This window comes from Wolffia australiana, chromosome 12, assembly GCF_029677425.1.
Source record: "Wolffia australiana isolate 7733 chromosome 12, ASM2967742v1".
NCBI classification, from domain to species: Eukaryota; Viridiplantae; Streptophyta; class Magnoliopsida; order Alismatales; family Araceae; genus Wolffia; species Wolffia australiana.
In genome coordinates, this window is record NC_135846.1 from 4,775,958 (window position 1) to 4,790,006 (window position 14,049).

General features: G+C 48.4%; 1 non-coding gene across 1 annotated transcript; it reads left to right on the forward strand.

Annotated features, from left to right (window-relative positions):
* The first annotated feature begins 923 nt into the window (after nucleotides 1-923).
* Nucleotides 924-1,031, forward strand: LOC144710785 (small nucleolar RNA R71). The gene has a single exon (XR_013583420.1). It is a non-coding gene; the product is annotated as a small nucleolar RNA R71 (small nucleolar RNA).
* The last annotated feature ends 13,018 nt before the right edge of the window (nucleotides 1,032-14,049 follow it).

A 14,049-nucleotide genomic window follows, 5' to 3' on the forward strand; every position in this document is an offset into this window, starting at 1 on the left:
TCCTGAAGTTCCTTTCCATTTCTCAACTTTGAGATTGCCAGAACTTCAGGATCTTCTCCATTCATCTCATCATGAGTGGAGTGTTGCACATGATGTAAGTTGCATGGGTTAATTACAGGTTTCGTTGGAAATTTATAAGATGTGCAAGGGAGTTCTGTAATTATACTTTGGTGATCAGAAGGTGCAGGCCTAAAGCTCTCCAACAGCTTCCTCATTTGTTCCTGGGATTCCAACATCTGCTTCGTCTGAAATTCCATCATGACCTGCATCCGCATCTCCATCTCCGCTCGCAACTTTTGGTTTTGCTTCTCTATCATATCTGAAATGACAGGGTGAAGGTAGAAAATCAGGTTGGTTGTGAGAGGGAACCTGATACTGATGCTGGGGCCTGGACTAGAACTTCTGTCTTTGTTGGAATGGAGGTTGAGCTGCCGGCTTACTCCCTTGGTGGAAGGTCTCTCCATTTGGAAAATTCGGCCTCTTTTGCCCTGCCCATGGTTGCTGCGGTTGGTTGAAGGCTTTCACCTCTTCTTCCATGGCTTGGCAGGCTCCGTCTTCATGTTCCCTGCTGAAACAGAGAGAGCAAATTTTGGCCTTAACGATGGGGGGGGGAGTTACCTAAAAAAACGTTCTTCGAGGTGGAGGTGAGCTCCTCCAATTTCTGGTTGGTTTCTCTTAAACCCGCTTGCAGCTCGCCCTCCTTAGCATTAACTTGCAGAACTCCTGCTCTCTTGGGCTGCAGGTTCCTCCCATTCTGACTTGCTCCAATCTCTTGCAGGTCAGTTTCTACAACTCTCTCCAAAATATCAAACACTTCATCCTCATATGCGATATAGAAAGTTCCCCCGGAGGCTAAGTTAACCTTATTTTTCATGAAATCTGATAAAGATTCATAGAAAATTTGGGCTAACTGACAGTGTTCAATTCCATGATGGGGACATTTCCTCAGCAAGTCATTGAACCTCTCCCATGACTCACTAAAAGCCTCACCTTCATGGGATGAAAGTTATGAATTTCTCTTCGGTAAAACTTAGTTTTAGAGAGAGGGTAAAATTTCTGCAGAAATTTTCCCTACATCTCTTCCCAAGAGTTGAACGTGATTCCTAGATTGCGATACCATGAAAATGCTTTAACTTTTAAGGTAAGAGGAAAATACTTCATTTTCAAAAATTCTGTAGATAGTCCAGGAACGTTTTGGGAAGAACATCTAATATGAAAATCATCGAGGAATTCTAAAGAATTCTGTTCAGGTAGTCTGTTAAATTCAGGTAAAGAATTAATCAAAGCATTATCATATATGAATAAAATACCTTCACCTATGTTCAGGTTGACATCGGTTTGTCGCAGGCTTCCCGACGGTGTCGACCTGTCCAGCATTGTTCTCCTTCTCTCATTCTGCTGATGCCTCTCTTCTGCCATTGTTTCCTGCTGAATTTCAGGTTCCGTAACTGTAGATTCTGGAGTTGCATCGCGTGCAACGTTCTCTGTAGATCTTTCACCAGCCCTTGAACAAGTCACTACCATAGAACTTTAGCAGAGAATTAGAAAGACAATAAGCTGATGATTTCAAGTCCTGCAGCTTTAGGAGAAGGAATTGAAGATAACTAAAAACACAGAAGCAAAAATTCTACTGTAATACCGTGCTCCCTGGCAACGGCGCCAGTTGATAAGCTCAATTTTAGTGGTTTTTACTGGTTATTTATCAGTTAATGCGTGTGAGGATTGAGCTTATACAACGAAATTTCTAACCTCACAGCTTAGGGCGAGTGAGGGTCGATCCACAAGGAGACGGCAAAAAAACAGCAGAAGAATTCTTTCTATCAAATCAGTTCTTTTAAATCTCAATACTCAAGTATAAACTCTGGTAAATGATCTTGACAAGCGACGAGTTTTCTGTAAAAGTCTCGGTGCAGCAAATCTTGATGAGATTTCCTTTCGAGGATTTGCCTTGCCCTTTGGGGCAATTTCACAAACACCAGCGGTGTTTGTGCATATGGCGCTGCGGCGTGGCTGCTGCTGGCGTGCGCGCAGGCATCTGCGCTGCGCATGCGTGCCTCACGCGGCAGCATTTGCAAGCAGCGGCGCCGCTTGTGACGCGCAAAGCGGTAGTTGCGGCGTGGGCAGCTGCTGCGCGAGCGTGCCTACGGCGGCGCTGCTGCAGCGCATTGTCGGCCGGCAGCTGCTGCAGCGGTGTGCTGCGCGCGCGGCAGCTGCTGCAGCGGCGCGCGTGGGCCTTCGCTGCTGGCGGGCGTGCGCACTACGCTGCTGCGAGCGTGTTTGCGCTCGGGCAGTTGCTGCGCACGCGCGCTGCTAGCAGCTTGAGCTCTGGCGACCTAGGTGAGGCCCGGGTCGCTTATGGTTTGGCTGCTGGCTGCGTGTGAGAATTTCTAGTGCAAATTCAGTAGAGAGCTGTAGATTTTTGAGGGAAAACAAGAAGTAGGATGAATTGAACAACCAAAAAAATTTAGATTAACTAAAACATAAACAACTCTGGTTGGAGAATGCTGAAGAACCTTGCAGGTATCTTCAAGCCCAACCGAGATTGTCCAAGAGGGAGAAGAATACAAAGCTGAACCAGCTCAATCACTCCGACTTCTTGTCACGTCCTGTCCGGCAAGTCGGCGATCTTCTTGAGCGGATACTCTTCAGCTTGCCTCTCCTCCCAGCTCCAATGGCTCATCAGCTACTAGAGGGTCTGCAGAACACCTTCTTCTCCAAGCCCTAGCTTCCCTAGAGAAAATTCTGGACAACCTCAAAATGAACTCTCAAGAGAGTATTTATAGGTTTCTCTTAACACATGCCCCGGGAGCATTTTCGGAATTTTCTTCTTCTTGAATTTTCGCCAACTCCTCTTGATTCTTGTCGTCCTCCTTTGGTTGTCTTAACCTGTTTCTGAACTTACTAACCAAAAAATGTCAAATATAATCCACTTGATTCGAAGAATCAAGTGGGGTTAGTAATTTTATAAAATAATACATATGCATGATAACTTACATGAATTAACTAAATATTCTTGGTGCTTTGATACCTAAAAGTCTAAATATTTGATGACTTATTGAGAGTCATCACCCGGGTAGATCACGGTCACTACTTGTCGCACGTCGATCGGACGTCGCCACTTTTGGCGACAGTTCCGCCTACCGGCCACACTATCGGGCTGCACCCACTCATTCCCGGGACCCATACGAGGAGACCCGGCACCACCTTGAGTGGCTCCGAGATACATAGTGGATTACGACCGCCCCCAACGTTGGGATTATACCCCCGACAATTCGTCTCGACCTAGGAGGCCCACGGCATATTCCCCTCACCGGGTGCGTGCTTATCCAGCACACTCCCCGTTGCCACCGAGACGACCTCAGCCCGACGGATACCCAGAGGAGCGGCCACCCTATCACCCGGCACCTCACCAAGACGTTTACTACGAGGATCGACCGGACCAATACAGCCCACCTGAAAGCTATAGATGTCAATCCCGAGATAGTCCTCCGTACTATCACGATGTGAGTTATCGACTCCGAGAGGAGGTACTCTCTCATCTAGGTTATCATGGGGATGTACATCCTCATTACTACCATGGATGACCCCGGGATCCTGAGGTGCCTCCACCTCACTACCACCTAAGAGAAGACTGGGAGCACTACTACGGAGAACGGCAAAAAACTCCCACCCCTCTAAATGAGTATCCTGCACACTATTACTACGACGACCGTTCCTATCCACCGGATAGGAACTACTGCCCGCATGAGAACCAGAGTTCTCGGCATCATGATGACCGAGGGCATCCTCACGAGATGGCCAACAACCCTAATCAGATACCGGTACCGAACTCTCCACGGTATCACCCCACTACCCGTCGCCCGGAGGCAGCCACATATGGTGGTAGTTCTGCCCACCCGCACTATTACGGGTCGGCGCACGTACCCGCACTTGGCCAATACCAGGAGCCTCTAGCACCATCCCGAGCGCCACCAAGGAGGCCTAACCCCTACCCACCTCATATACCACAGTCATCCTACTTACCATTTGCGCCCTCATTGAGTTGTGCGGCACACGAGCCCCCTGCACACCATTCAAGACAACCGACCAAGCTGACATCACGTGATTCATACATGTCACCTGCTCACTATGGACAGCCCCCTCCACTAGTGTCAAGTGCAAAAGAATCTGGGGAACCACTTAGCTCACAACATGTTAGGCAAACCAAGTGTGCCCATCATCAGCATGATGACATTGATAGGAGATGTCGAGACAATGCACCCACTAGAAAGATACATCTAGTGACTCCATTCATTACCTTAGCCCAACACATGATGCACCTTCATGGTTATCCCATCGATATGTCATCCGACCGTCGAACGTCACAATATAATGAAAGGAGACTCATTATAGAGGTACTATCGGGAGCCCACCGACCCGCCCCATTGCCAGATCCACCACCGCCTTCACCATTCCTTCGTCCTTTCGCTATCTCGCAGCCTCTGGGGCTCTTCTTCACACGCGTCCAAACAACTCACCCCTCAACGCGATTTCTAGTATTTTTAAATTTGCACTGGATTTATATTACATTCCAAGGAACGTACTGCAGTCCACCGTGGGTCTATACCCCCACATACTAGGATGTTTACCTCGCATGGATCGAGTTCACTGTTTGCCCAATGGTGAACCGTACTAGTTTGGCATTGTTTGAAACTAGACTATGGTCAATTACTTCATGGACACTAGATATCATTCATGTAGGTAATCATACTAACAGTTTGGATTTCATTCTTTGTACATGCATTAAGTAGTAGAACATGCATCATTGCATCCATTTGATTTTTTTTCTACATTGCATCCATGAATGAGCAGTATAAGGCGTCAGCGGGTAAGGGTCGTAGGTCCATGTCATTCTCTGAGGGAGAACTGGTCCTGGTCAGATTGAGGCCCGAGAGGTTCTCTCCTGGGGTCACTACGAAGCTCCATGCTCCTAGCGCCGGGCCTTTCCCAATTGCCCAACGGATCAACGACAACGCCTATGTCGTGAGCATCCCGCCAAATTGGATGATTAGTTCGACGTTAACGTCAGTGACTTATCCCAATACCAGCCTTCGCCACCCATCATCGATCACGTTCTTGATCCTTCCCATCACGTTCTTGAACCTTCCCATCTCGTTCTTGATCCGTCCCTTCACGTTCTTGACCCCCCCCATCTCGTTCTTGATCCTTCCCATCTCATTCTTGACCCTTCCCATCTCGTTCTTGATCCTTCCCATCTCGTTCTTGATCCTTCCCATCTCGTTCTTGATCCGTCCCATCTCGTTCTTGGTCCTTTCCCCATCTCGTTCTTGACCCTTCCCCATTACCATTCTTGAACCCTCAATTCTCCCACACTTCTTTCCTCTCGATTCTTGGCCCCTTGCCCTCGCCTCTCGTGCGACCACCCTTCCATCGTTCATCGCCCGGCACCCGCGCGAGAGGGTACCCCTCCCGCACGCCTCTCCGCCCCCCGCTGCAGGCGTCGCCTCGCCTCGACCACTCGCTGCGGCGATACGCGTCTGCTCGCTTGATCGCGTCGTGCTCCTCGCGCCGGCCCGTGCGAGCGCGCACCAAACACCTCCGTGCATGCCCGTCTGCTGCCACAACCTATGTCGTGGTCCCAAGGTCGGTTGACTTGATCACCTCCTGTGCTCATCAGTCCGACGTCCAAGCGATCTCGTCAGAGTCGTCGACCGACATGTTACCATCTACACCACATCACCTGCCAGAACAAGATTTGACGCCGTGGATTAGCGGGACTTAAGGTTAGTCTCGTCTCCCTTCCGTTTACCAGCATTATTATCTTTTCCAGTCTCGTCTTCCGCTATCGCGTCCTATGCCATTATTTTCATTACAATTCACGTATAGGATAGCCATCATCATCGAGTGTAGGAATTCTTGAGGTTGACGGATATTCTTTTGCCTAGACGCCGAACACTCCAGGGCCGTCGTACGGCCCTCATTGTCTAGACGTCTAGTTGATTTCACGGGTCATTGGGAGTTTGATCTAGGGATCATTCTTCTCTCGTTGACTGGCACGGCCGACACCGTTATCCATCGATTCTCTCTACTGCTCATCCGCTATTTTCCCGTGCATTGAATTACATCTCACGTCCTCGCATCATAATTCCTGTGATGTAATATGAGCCGATCGATCCCGGCCGACGTCGTATTACATCAATTCTACTTATCCGTTTCTTATTTCCTTTCATCGCTTCTCGTCTTTCATTTTGTCCTTGTAGTGAGCGGAAGGCCCATATGAGGACATCTTTCCCTCCCCTATGCTTTAGTGGGCCTAACACCCCTTATCTTCTCCCTTTTTATTTTTCTTTTCCTTTTGTGTGATGGGGGCCCATTTTCCTCTCTCCTATCAAGTTATAATGTGGAATTTGAAGAGTCACGTTCGTGGAGCAAGAATAAGAATAAAGGAGAAGAAGAAGAAAGAAGAAGAGGAAGAAGGAAGGAGGAAGAGAAAGGAGAGCGCCGCCGCCACTGGCTCGTACGTGGCCGCCGCCCTCGAGTAGTGCCACCGCTCTCCGCCAGCGCCGCCGTTCCCGTCTCTCACCGCCGCCCGACTACCTGCCCTCCCCGTTCATCACCACTGGCCTCGCTCATCGACCCCACGCCCAGCCGCCGTCTTCACATCGACACCCACCGCCAGATCACGTCACAGCCCGCCCTGCGCGCACCGCCGCCCGGCGGATCCTTGCCGAGCGTCCGCCGCGTCCTCGCCTCGTGACCGCTGCTGCTAGGCACCGCGAGAGACGACGTCCGCGCGCGACGTGTGCGCACCGACTGCACGCGCCAGCACCGCCAACCGCCCGGCACCACCCAGCGCCATCGCCGTGTTTTGCTCTGCCGGCTGCCGTCCTCCTAAATCGACACCGGCCGTCGGCCTTCCTACCGCTCACCCGATCGGCCGCCACCAACCTGCCCTGCTCGTTCATCACTGCCGTCACCCCTTTGGTCTCCCTACTGCCGCCGATCGACAGCGTCGCCACCCGAGTCCCGTGCGCCGCCAAGGCCGTGCCTGCCTGAATATCGTGATCGCCGGTGTGTCGCACCCGCCGAGCACTACAATCGCCCGCGCACCTCATCGCCTGCACCCAGCGCGCCGCCCGTGCGCCGTGCCGCCTGCGAGTAGCACCACCTGTGTGCGCGCCCACTGCGCGCTGTGCTCGCCCGCACGCCACACACACCGCCGCGTGCCCACACCTCCACGTGCATCACTGCCCAGCACCGTACCGCGGTGCCTACCCCGTGCATTGCCTCCACCATCACCCCCTTCACTCCTGCAGCATCAGCTGTCGATGCCATCGGCCTCCTATTATCTCCAGAACTCCATTGATACGAGTTATCTATCGCCAGCGCGACGAAGGTACTCCCCTTACCCTGCGCCCTTTACGTCTCTTACTTTCTTCAGTATACTTAAGTATTGCCCCCTCCGCGCTCGGGTTAGACATAGGTGAGCGAGACAGGTTGAGAAAACGACGAATCTTATACGAGAGTCTTACCTGCCCGGTACGAGTTGGGTTCTCCTGACGCGTGTGAGCATATCAGTGGGGTGTCCCCATTCGGCGACGTACTCGCCCTCGACCCTCTCGGGCGAGGTTCTGGAGGTCCGTTTGACCTCACTAGACGTGACCCCGTCAATCTCTAGAACGGCAAACACCGCTCTTCGGGGAACGCACGTACGACAGTAGGATACTCACGCATCACCGTCATCATACATACCTGTCCACTAGCATCCTCGAACGACATTGCCGATCGTCGTCCGATTGAGACCCTGACTCGATACCGAGCTGCTACCCTCGGTGTCGACCGGACGACGTCTTAACGACGTCCGGCATCAACATGCATGAAAATTTTTAATTTAGTGGAGGGAAGGGCTAGTGTTGACTCAAAGGCAGTATTAAAACTGATGTGAGTGAAGCTTCCTAAGCTATAGAGGGATACAAAACCTCTTTGGGGAAATAAGCTGCCGATCTACCAAGGACAGCATATGGGTGGTGGATAAGCGCCACTAAAAATTTAGAAATAAAGAAAAGCTGCACAAAAGTTGATATGTCATTCCAAGAAGGACAAAAATGCAGAAAAATGTGCAGTTAAAAAAAATTGAAAAGCAGTCTCCCATATGTTTGAGCCGATTGTATTATAGTTGTTAGTAAGGAGAAAATACTAGCACTGGTCTCCACGCCCTGTTCAGTAATGCGCTTGGGGTGTTAACTCAACCTTATTCCATATATATGTACTTACTTATATGTATTTCATAGGTCAGAAGTGCATTTAGTTTTGGTTAAGGCTGAAATATATCTTTTGGGAAGTTATCTGAAAGCTGACCATCTTCGATTCACAGAGGACTTCTCTTGATGAGCTAAAAGCAGGAGCTATCAAAAACAAGGAATCAATGATTGATCATCATTTCTCTTTACCTATGTTTCATTACTATGGGACTAGTAATGATCTAAGTTGGGGGGTATTTGATGAACATAGTTTTATCATAAATTATGCCATCATTTACACATATATATTATCATGAAATGACAAGAGTTTATGTTTTATTGCTCATTATAAGTTTCTTCTGACTAACCCCATGGATTAGATCTCATCTTTATTTAAATAAGTACAGATACTTAGTTGGAGATAATGCACATGGATCAAGGAAGGCGCCTTGACCAAGTCAAAGATCAGTTATGGATCAAGAACGGCACCTGGACAAAGTCAAATGGCAGTTATGCATAAAAATGAACCAAGTCAAATGGCGATCATAAGTCAAGCTGGACCATTCAAATGATCCAAGCAGTTTAAAGAGAAGAGATCCTATAAATACTCTCTCAAAAACAATGTTCAGTTTTGTCTAGAATTTTTGTTTTGGAGAAGAAGAGTTTTTTGAATTCGAGATTCTGTAGACCCTCTATTGTTGATGAGCAATTGAGTCAAGTGAAGAAGCAAGCTGAGAAGATTCTAAGGAAGAGCATTGCCTAGCCGTGGACGGGTGTGACACAAGGTAAATGTAATTTCTTAGGATTCAGCAATAGTTGAATCACTCTTGAGACACATTAAGTTGGGTTAGAAATTTAGATTTCTAACTTATCCAATTAGATCTGTTTAAAACTGTTCTTAGATCTGTGTATTTGAGTTAGTTGTTGTTGCACAAAATTGTGCACGACAACTAACCATAGCCGCAACCATCGCCGTACACATTTGTGCGCAGTTGTGCGCCATCACACACAACCAGCGCACAAGTTGTGCGCGGCTGTAGCCACTGCTGCACGCACTTGTGCGCAGTTGTGCGCCATCACACACAACCAGCGCACAAGCTGTGCGCAGCCACATGCTGCTTCCGCTCACGCCACGCGCAGCGTGCAGTGGCGGACTGCCGCTGCACACATTGTGCACAGCCGCTGGCCGCTACTGCACATAGCCGCGTGCGGTAGCGCGCTGATCAGCCGCCGCTACTGTGCACAGCTGCGCGCAGCCGCGATCAGCCACCGCACAGCGATGCGCGCGATAGCACATAGGTACCACAAAACGTGGACAGATCTGAGACTTAGTCCAGATCTGTCTAAAATTGAGATTAATAAATATCAAATTGAAATTTAAAAATTAAAACTAAAGAATATAATTAATAAAAATCTTAGTTATTGATCCAATCTTAAACCTGTTTAAACTTTAAAATAAATATTGAATCAAGAAAATAAAACAGAAAATATTGAATTGAAATAATTAAACTAGCCTGCTCCTTGTGGTTCGACCCTTACTTACCCTAGGTTAGTGAGGTAAATTAATTGTTGAATAATCTCTAAACCTCACATATTGATGAACTAGATTAAATCCTAAAAATATTATCACTCTCTCCATCACTCTTTTTCTCTATCGGACCCCTTCTCTTATTTGTCCCTCTCTCTCAAGTTATTTCTCTCAATCATCTCTCTTTCTAGTTCTCTTTAGATTTCTCTCTCTCTCGGCGAGCATCCTCTCTAACTTTATCTCTCTATCACGCCCCCTTTCTCTCTCCCTCAACCTGCTCCCTCTCCTTCTGTTCCCTAACTCTTCTCTTGCCCACACGCCTATCATTCACGCTCTCCTTCTCTATTCTCTCTCATTCTATTTCCCCTACTTTCTCTCACTCTATCGTCTCTATTTTCTCCCGTTGTCTCCCACCTACACGCTTGTTATAACTAGATCTCTCTGTCTCTGTCTGTTATTGATCCCTCTCTTATTAAAGCCTTCTTTCTTCCTCTCACAATCACACTACTCTTCCTCTGACTCTCTCTCTCTCTTTCTCTCCCTTTTAAACCCCTCTCTCTCTCTCTCCGGGCCACGTCTGCGATCCGTCCTGCATCAGATAGAGATAGTGATAGAGATAGAGATAGAGATTGAGACGTACAGATAGTTAGAGATACAGACAAAGATAGAGATAACGATAGAGATAGGGATAGAGATAGAGATAGAGATAGAGATAGAGATAGAGATAGAGATAGAGATAGAGATAGAGATAGGGATAGAGATAGAGATAGAGATAGAGATAGGGATAGAGATAGAGATAGAGATAGGGATAGAGATAGCGATAGAGATAGAGATACATGTAGAGATAGAGATAGAGATAGAGACATATATAAATATAAAGATAGAGAAAGAGATAGAGATAGAGATAGAGATAGAGATAGAGATAGAGATAGAAATAGCGATATAAATAAAGATAGAGATAGAGATAGATATAGAGATAGAGATAAAGATATAGATAGAGATACCGAAAGAGAAACATATAAAGATAGTGAGAAAGATAGAGATAGAGATAAAGATAGAGATAAAGATAGAGATAGAGATAGAGATAAAGATAGAGATAGAGATAGAGATAGAGATAAAGATAGCGATTGAAATAGAGATAGAGATTCAGATAGAGATAGAGATAGAGATAAAGAGAGCGATAGAGAGAGAAATAGAGAAAGAGATAGAGATAGAGATGGAGATAGATATAGAGATAAAGATAAAGATAGAGATAATGATAGAGATAGAAATAAAGATAGAGATTGAGATAGAGATACAAATAGAGATAGAGATAAAGATGGAGATACAGGTAGAGATAGAGATAGGATAGAGGTAGAGATAGCCATAGAGATAGAGGTAGAGATAGAGATAGAGATAGACATAGAAATAGAGATAAAGATAGAGAGAGAGATAGAGATAGCGATAGAGATAGAGATAGAGATATAGATAGATATAGATGTAGACATAGAGATAGAGATCAAGATAGACATAGATATAGTGATAGAGATAGAGATAGAGATTCAGATGAGATAAAGAAAGTGGAAGAGTTAGAGATAGAGATAGAGATACAGAGAAAGATAAAGATAGCGATAAAGATAGACATAGACATAGAGATAAAGATAGAGATAGAGATAGAAATAAGGATATATAAAGATATAGAGGTAGAGATAGAGGTAGAGAAAGATTTATATAGAGATAGAGATAAAGATAGAGATATAGATTGAGATAGCGATAGAGATAGAGATAGAGATAGAGATAGAGGTAGAGATAGAGATAGAGATAGAGAGATATATAAATAGAGATAAAGATAGAGATAAAGAAGGAGATAGAGATAGAGATTGAGATAGAGAAGGAGATAGAGATAGAGATATAGAAAGAGATAGAGATAGAGATCAAGATAGGGATAGAGATAGATATAGAGATAGAGATAGAGAAAGAGATACAGATAGAGATACAGATAGAGATAAAGATTGAGATAGAGATAGAGATAGAGATTGACGTAGGACGACTACGGGGTGTAAGACTATGGAATAGATGACGAAGGACGGTACGACGGGATAGACGGGACTGACTACGAGAAGGTGGACGGCTAAGGATCAAACGGATATTGGAGGGATAAAACAACCACAGAAATCACACAGTCAGAATCGGACTTTAAAACTGATGAAAATCCGATGGTGCAGCTCTGACCCTTATCGAGGGCGGGAGTACTGTCTTCTCCCACCGCGATGATGACAAGCACCAAAATCAATATGACGAATTCGTGTCGCGAAGAAACACTCGACAAGAAGAGAGAGGAGGTAGAAAACCCAAACCAAATCTAAGTCTGACGGCGGTGGAAATTTCTCGAGAAAATACTGATTGGAGAACACTTCGACACCAAAGAGTTCAGGCATACCTCTGCACCTTAGTGCGTGAAGAGGCTGCTGGAAATTCTAGCGTTATGGGGCGTGTGGATGTATGAGCTTCCAACGGCGACCGAGATAGACGGGTAACGCACACGAACACGGTCCGACTTGGCGGGGTGATCCACGTCCTGAGGCGGCTTTGGTAGAGGTTTCCAGGGGCGGCCTAGGGCTGCCCTGTTTGGGCGGCCTTGGTCATTCTTGGGCGGCCCTGGTAAGGGCTGCCTGAGGGCGAGCTGGGGGCACCCTTGGGCGACCTGACAGGGCTGCCAAGGGGCGGCCTGGGGTTGCCTTGTTTGGCGGCCTTGGCAGGGTTGCCTGGGGGCGGCCTGGGGCGCCCTTGGGTGCCCTTGGCGGGGCTGCTAAGGGGCGGCCTGAGGCATCCTTGGGTGGCCTTGGCGGGGCTGCCTGGGGGCGACCTGGGAGCACCCCTAGGCAGCCTGGCAGGGCTGCCAAGGGGTGGCCTAGGGCGTCCTTGGGTGCCCTTAGCGGGGCTGACTGGGGCGACCTGGGAGCGCTCTTGGGCGGCATGGCGGGGCTGCCAAGGGGGGGCCTAGGGTTGCCCTCTTGGGCAGCCTTGGCGCTACTGCCTGGGGCGGTCTAGGGGTGCCCTTGGGTGGCCTGGCGGGGGGCTGCTAGGGGGCGGCCTGGGGTTGTCCTATTGGGCGGCCTTGGCGTTGTGGCCTGGGGGCGGCTTGGGGGCGCCCTTGGGCGGCCGTGGCGGGGCGGCTAAGGGGCGGTTTGGGACGTCCTTGGGCTGCCTTGGCGGGGCTGTCTGGGGGCAACCAGGGGGCGTCCCTAGGTGGGACGACCTGGGTTTGGAGGAAGAGAGAGAGGAAATACCGAGGAGGGAGGGAATAGGAGAGTGTGAGAGGGTTGGAAGAGAGGATGGAAAGGCCAACGTCGTAAGGTGACGGCGGCGGCGGCGACGGCTAGGGTTAAGAGGGGTAAGGGAGGCTGGGCAGTCCTCCAAGAAGAGTTAAAAAAAACTCAATTCTTGAAATTATGACTACCTAATGTTTCTTGAAAACAATGGCCTATATATAGGCCTTGGAGGAAAGAGAAATTGACGAGAAAGTAAAGACGTGCGCCGTGTCACGACAAAGGGCAGTTGTGGATCTGCCTTTGGCGTCGTGTCACGACAAAGCGCAGGTGGAGACGCGCTAGTCGACGGTTGCGGTGTGTTGACTTTGGTGTTGACTATGGTTGACCATGGCGGGTTGACTTCGATTGACTTCATTGTCGGCTCCATAGCAGGCGTGTTGACTCCGGTTGATCGTGGTGACGCGTTTGACGGCGATGTGTTGGCGTCCTCGCCATCAATTTCCCGGGGTGCGGAGAAGTCGACTCCGTCGAGTAGGCATCTGAATGCTCCAGCGAGATCACCAAGTTGGGGCGCAGGCGAGTCAGGTCTTCCTCTGTAATCCACGTGTCGTCCGTCGATGCTTTGCCCTGCCAACGAACAAGAAACTTCCGCACCGTTCCACCTTTGGTGAAGGTGATTACTTCGTCCAGTATCTCCTCGATGATTTCATGCTAGTTAGAGGGTAGTGATGGGGGAGTGGACAAGTCAAACTCGCTCACCAGAAAGTCCGAGGGTAGAACGGGGCCATTAGATGAAGGAGGTGGGGCTTTGAACGCGACTAAATCCGAGATACTGGAAGTGGTGCGTATTCCCCACGAAGAGGGTATGTCGACGGCATAGGCATTTTCCCCAACTCGTTTGAGGATCAGAAACGGCCCAGCACTACGAGCATGAAGCTTAGTAGCCCATTTGGAGGAAAATCTTTCCGTCCTAATCCTCACCATCACCATTTCACCTTCTTTAAATTCACGAAAACGACGGTGAAAATCT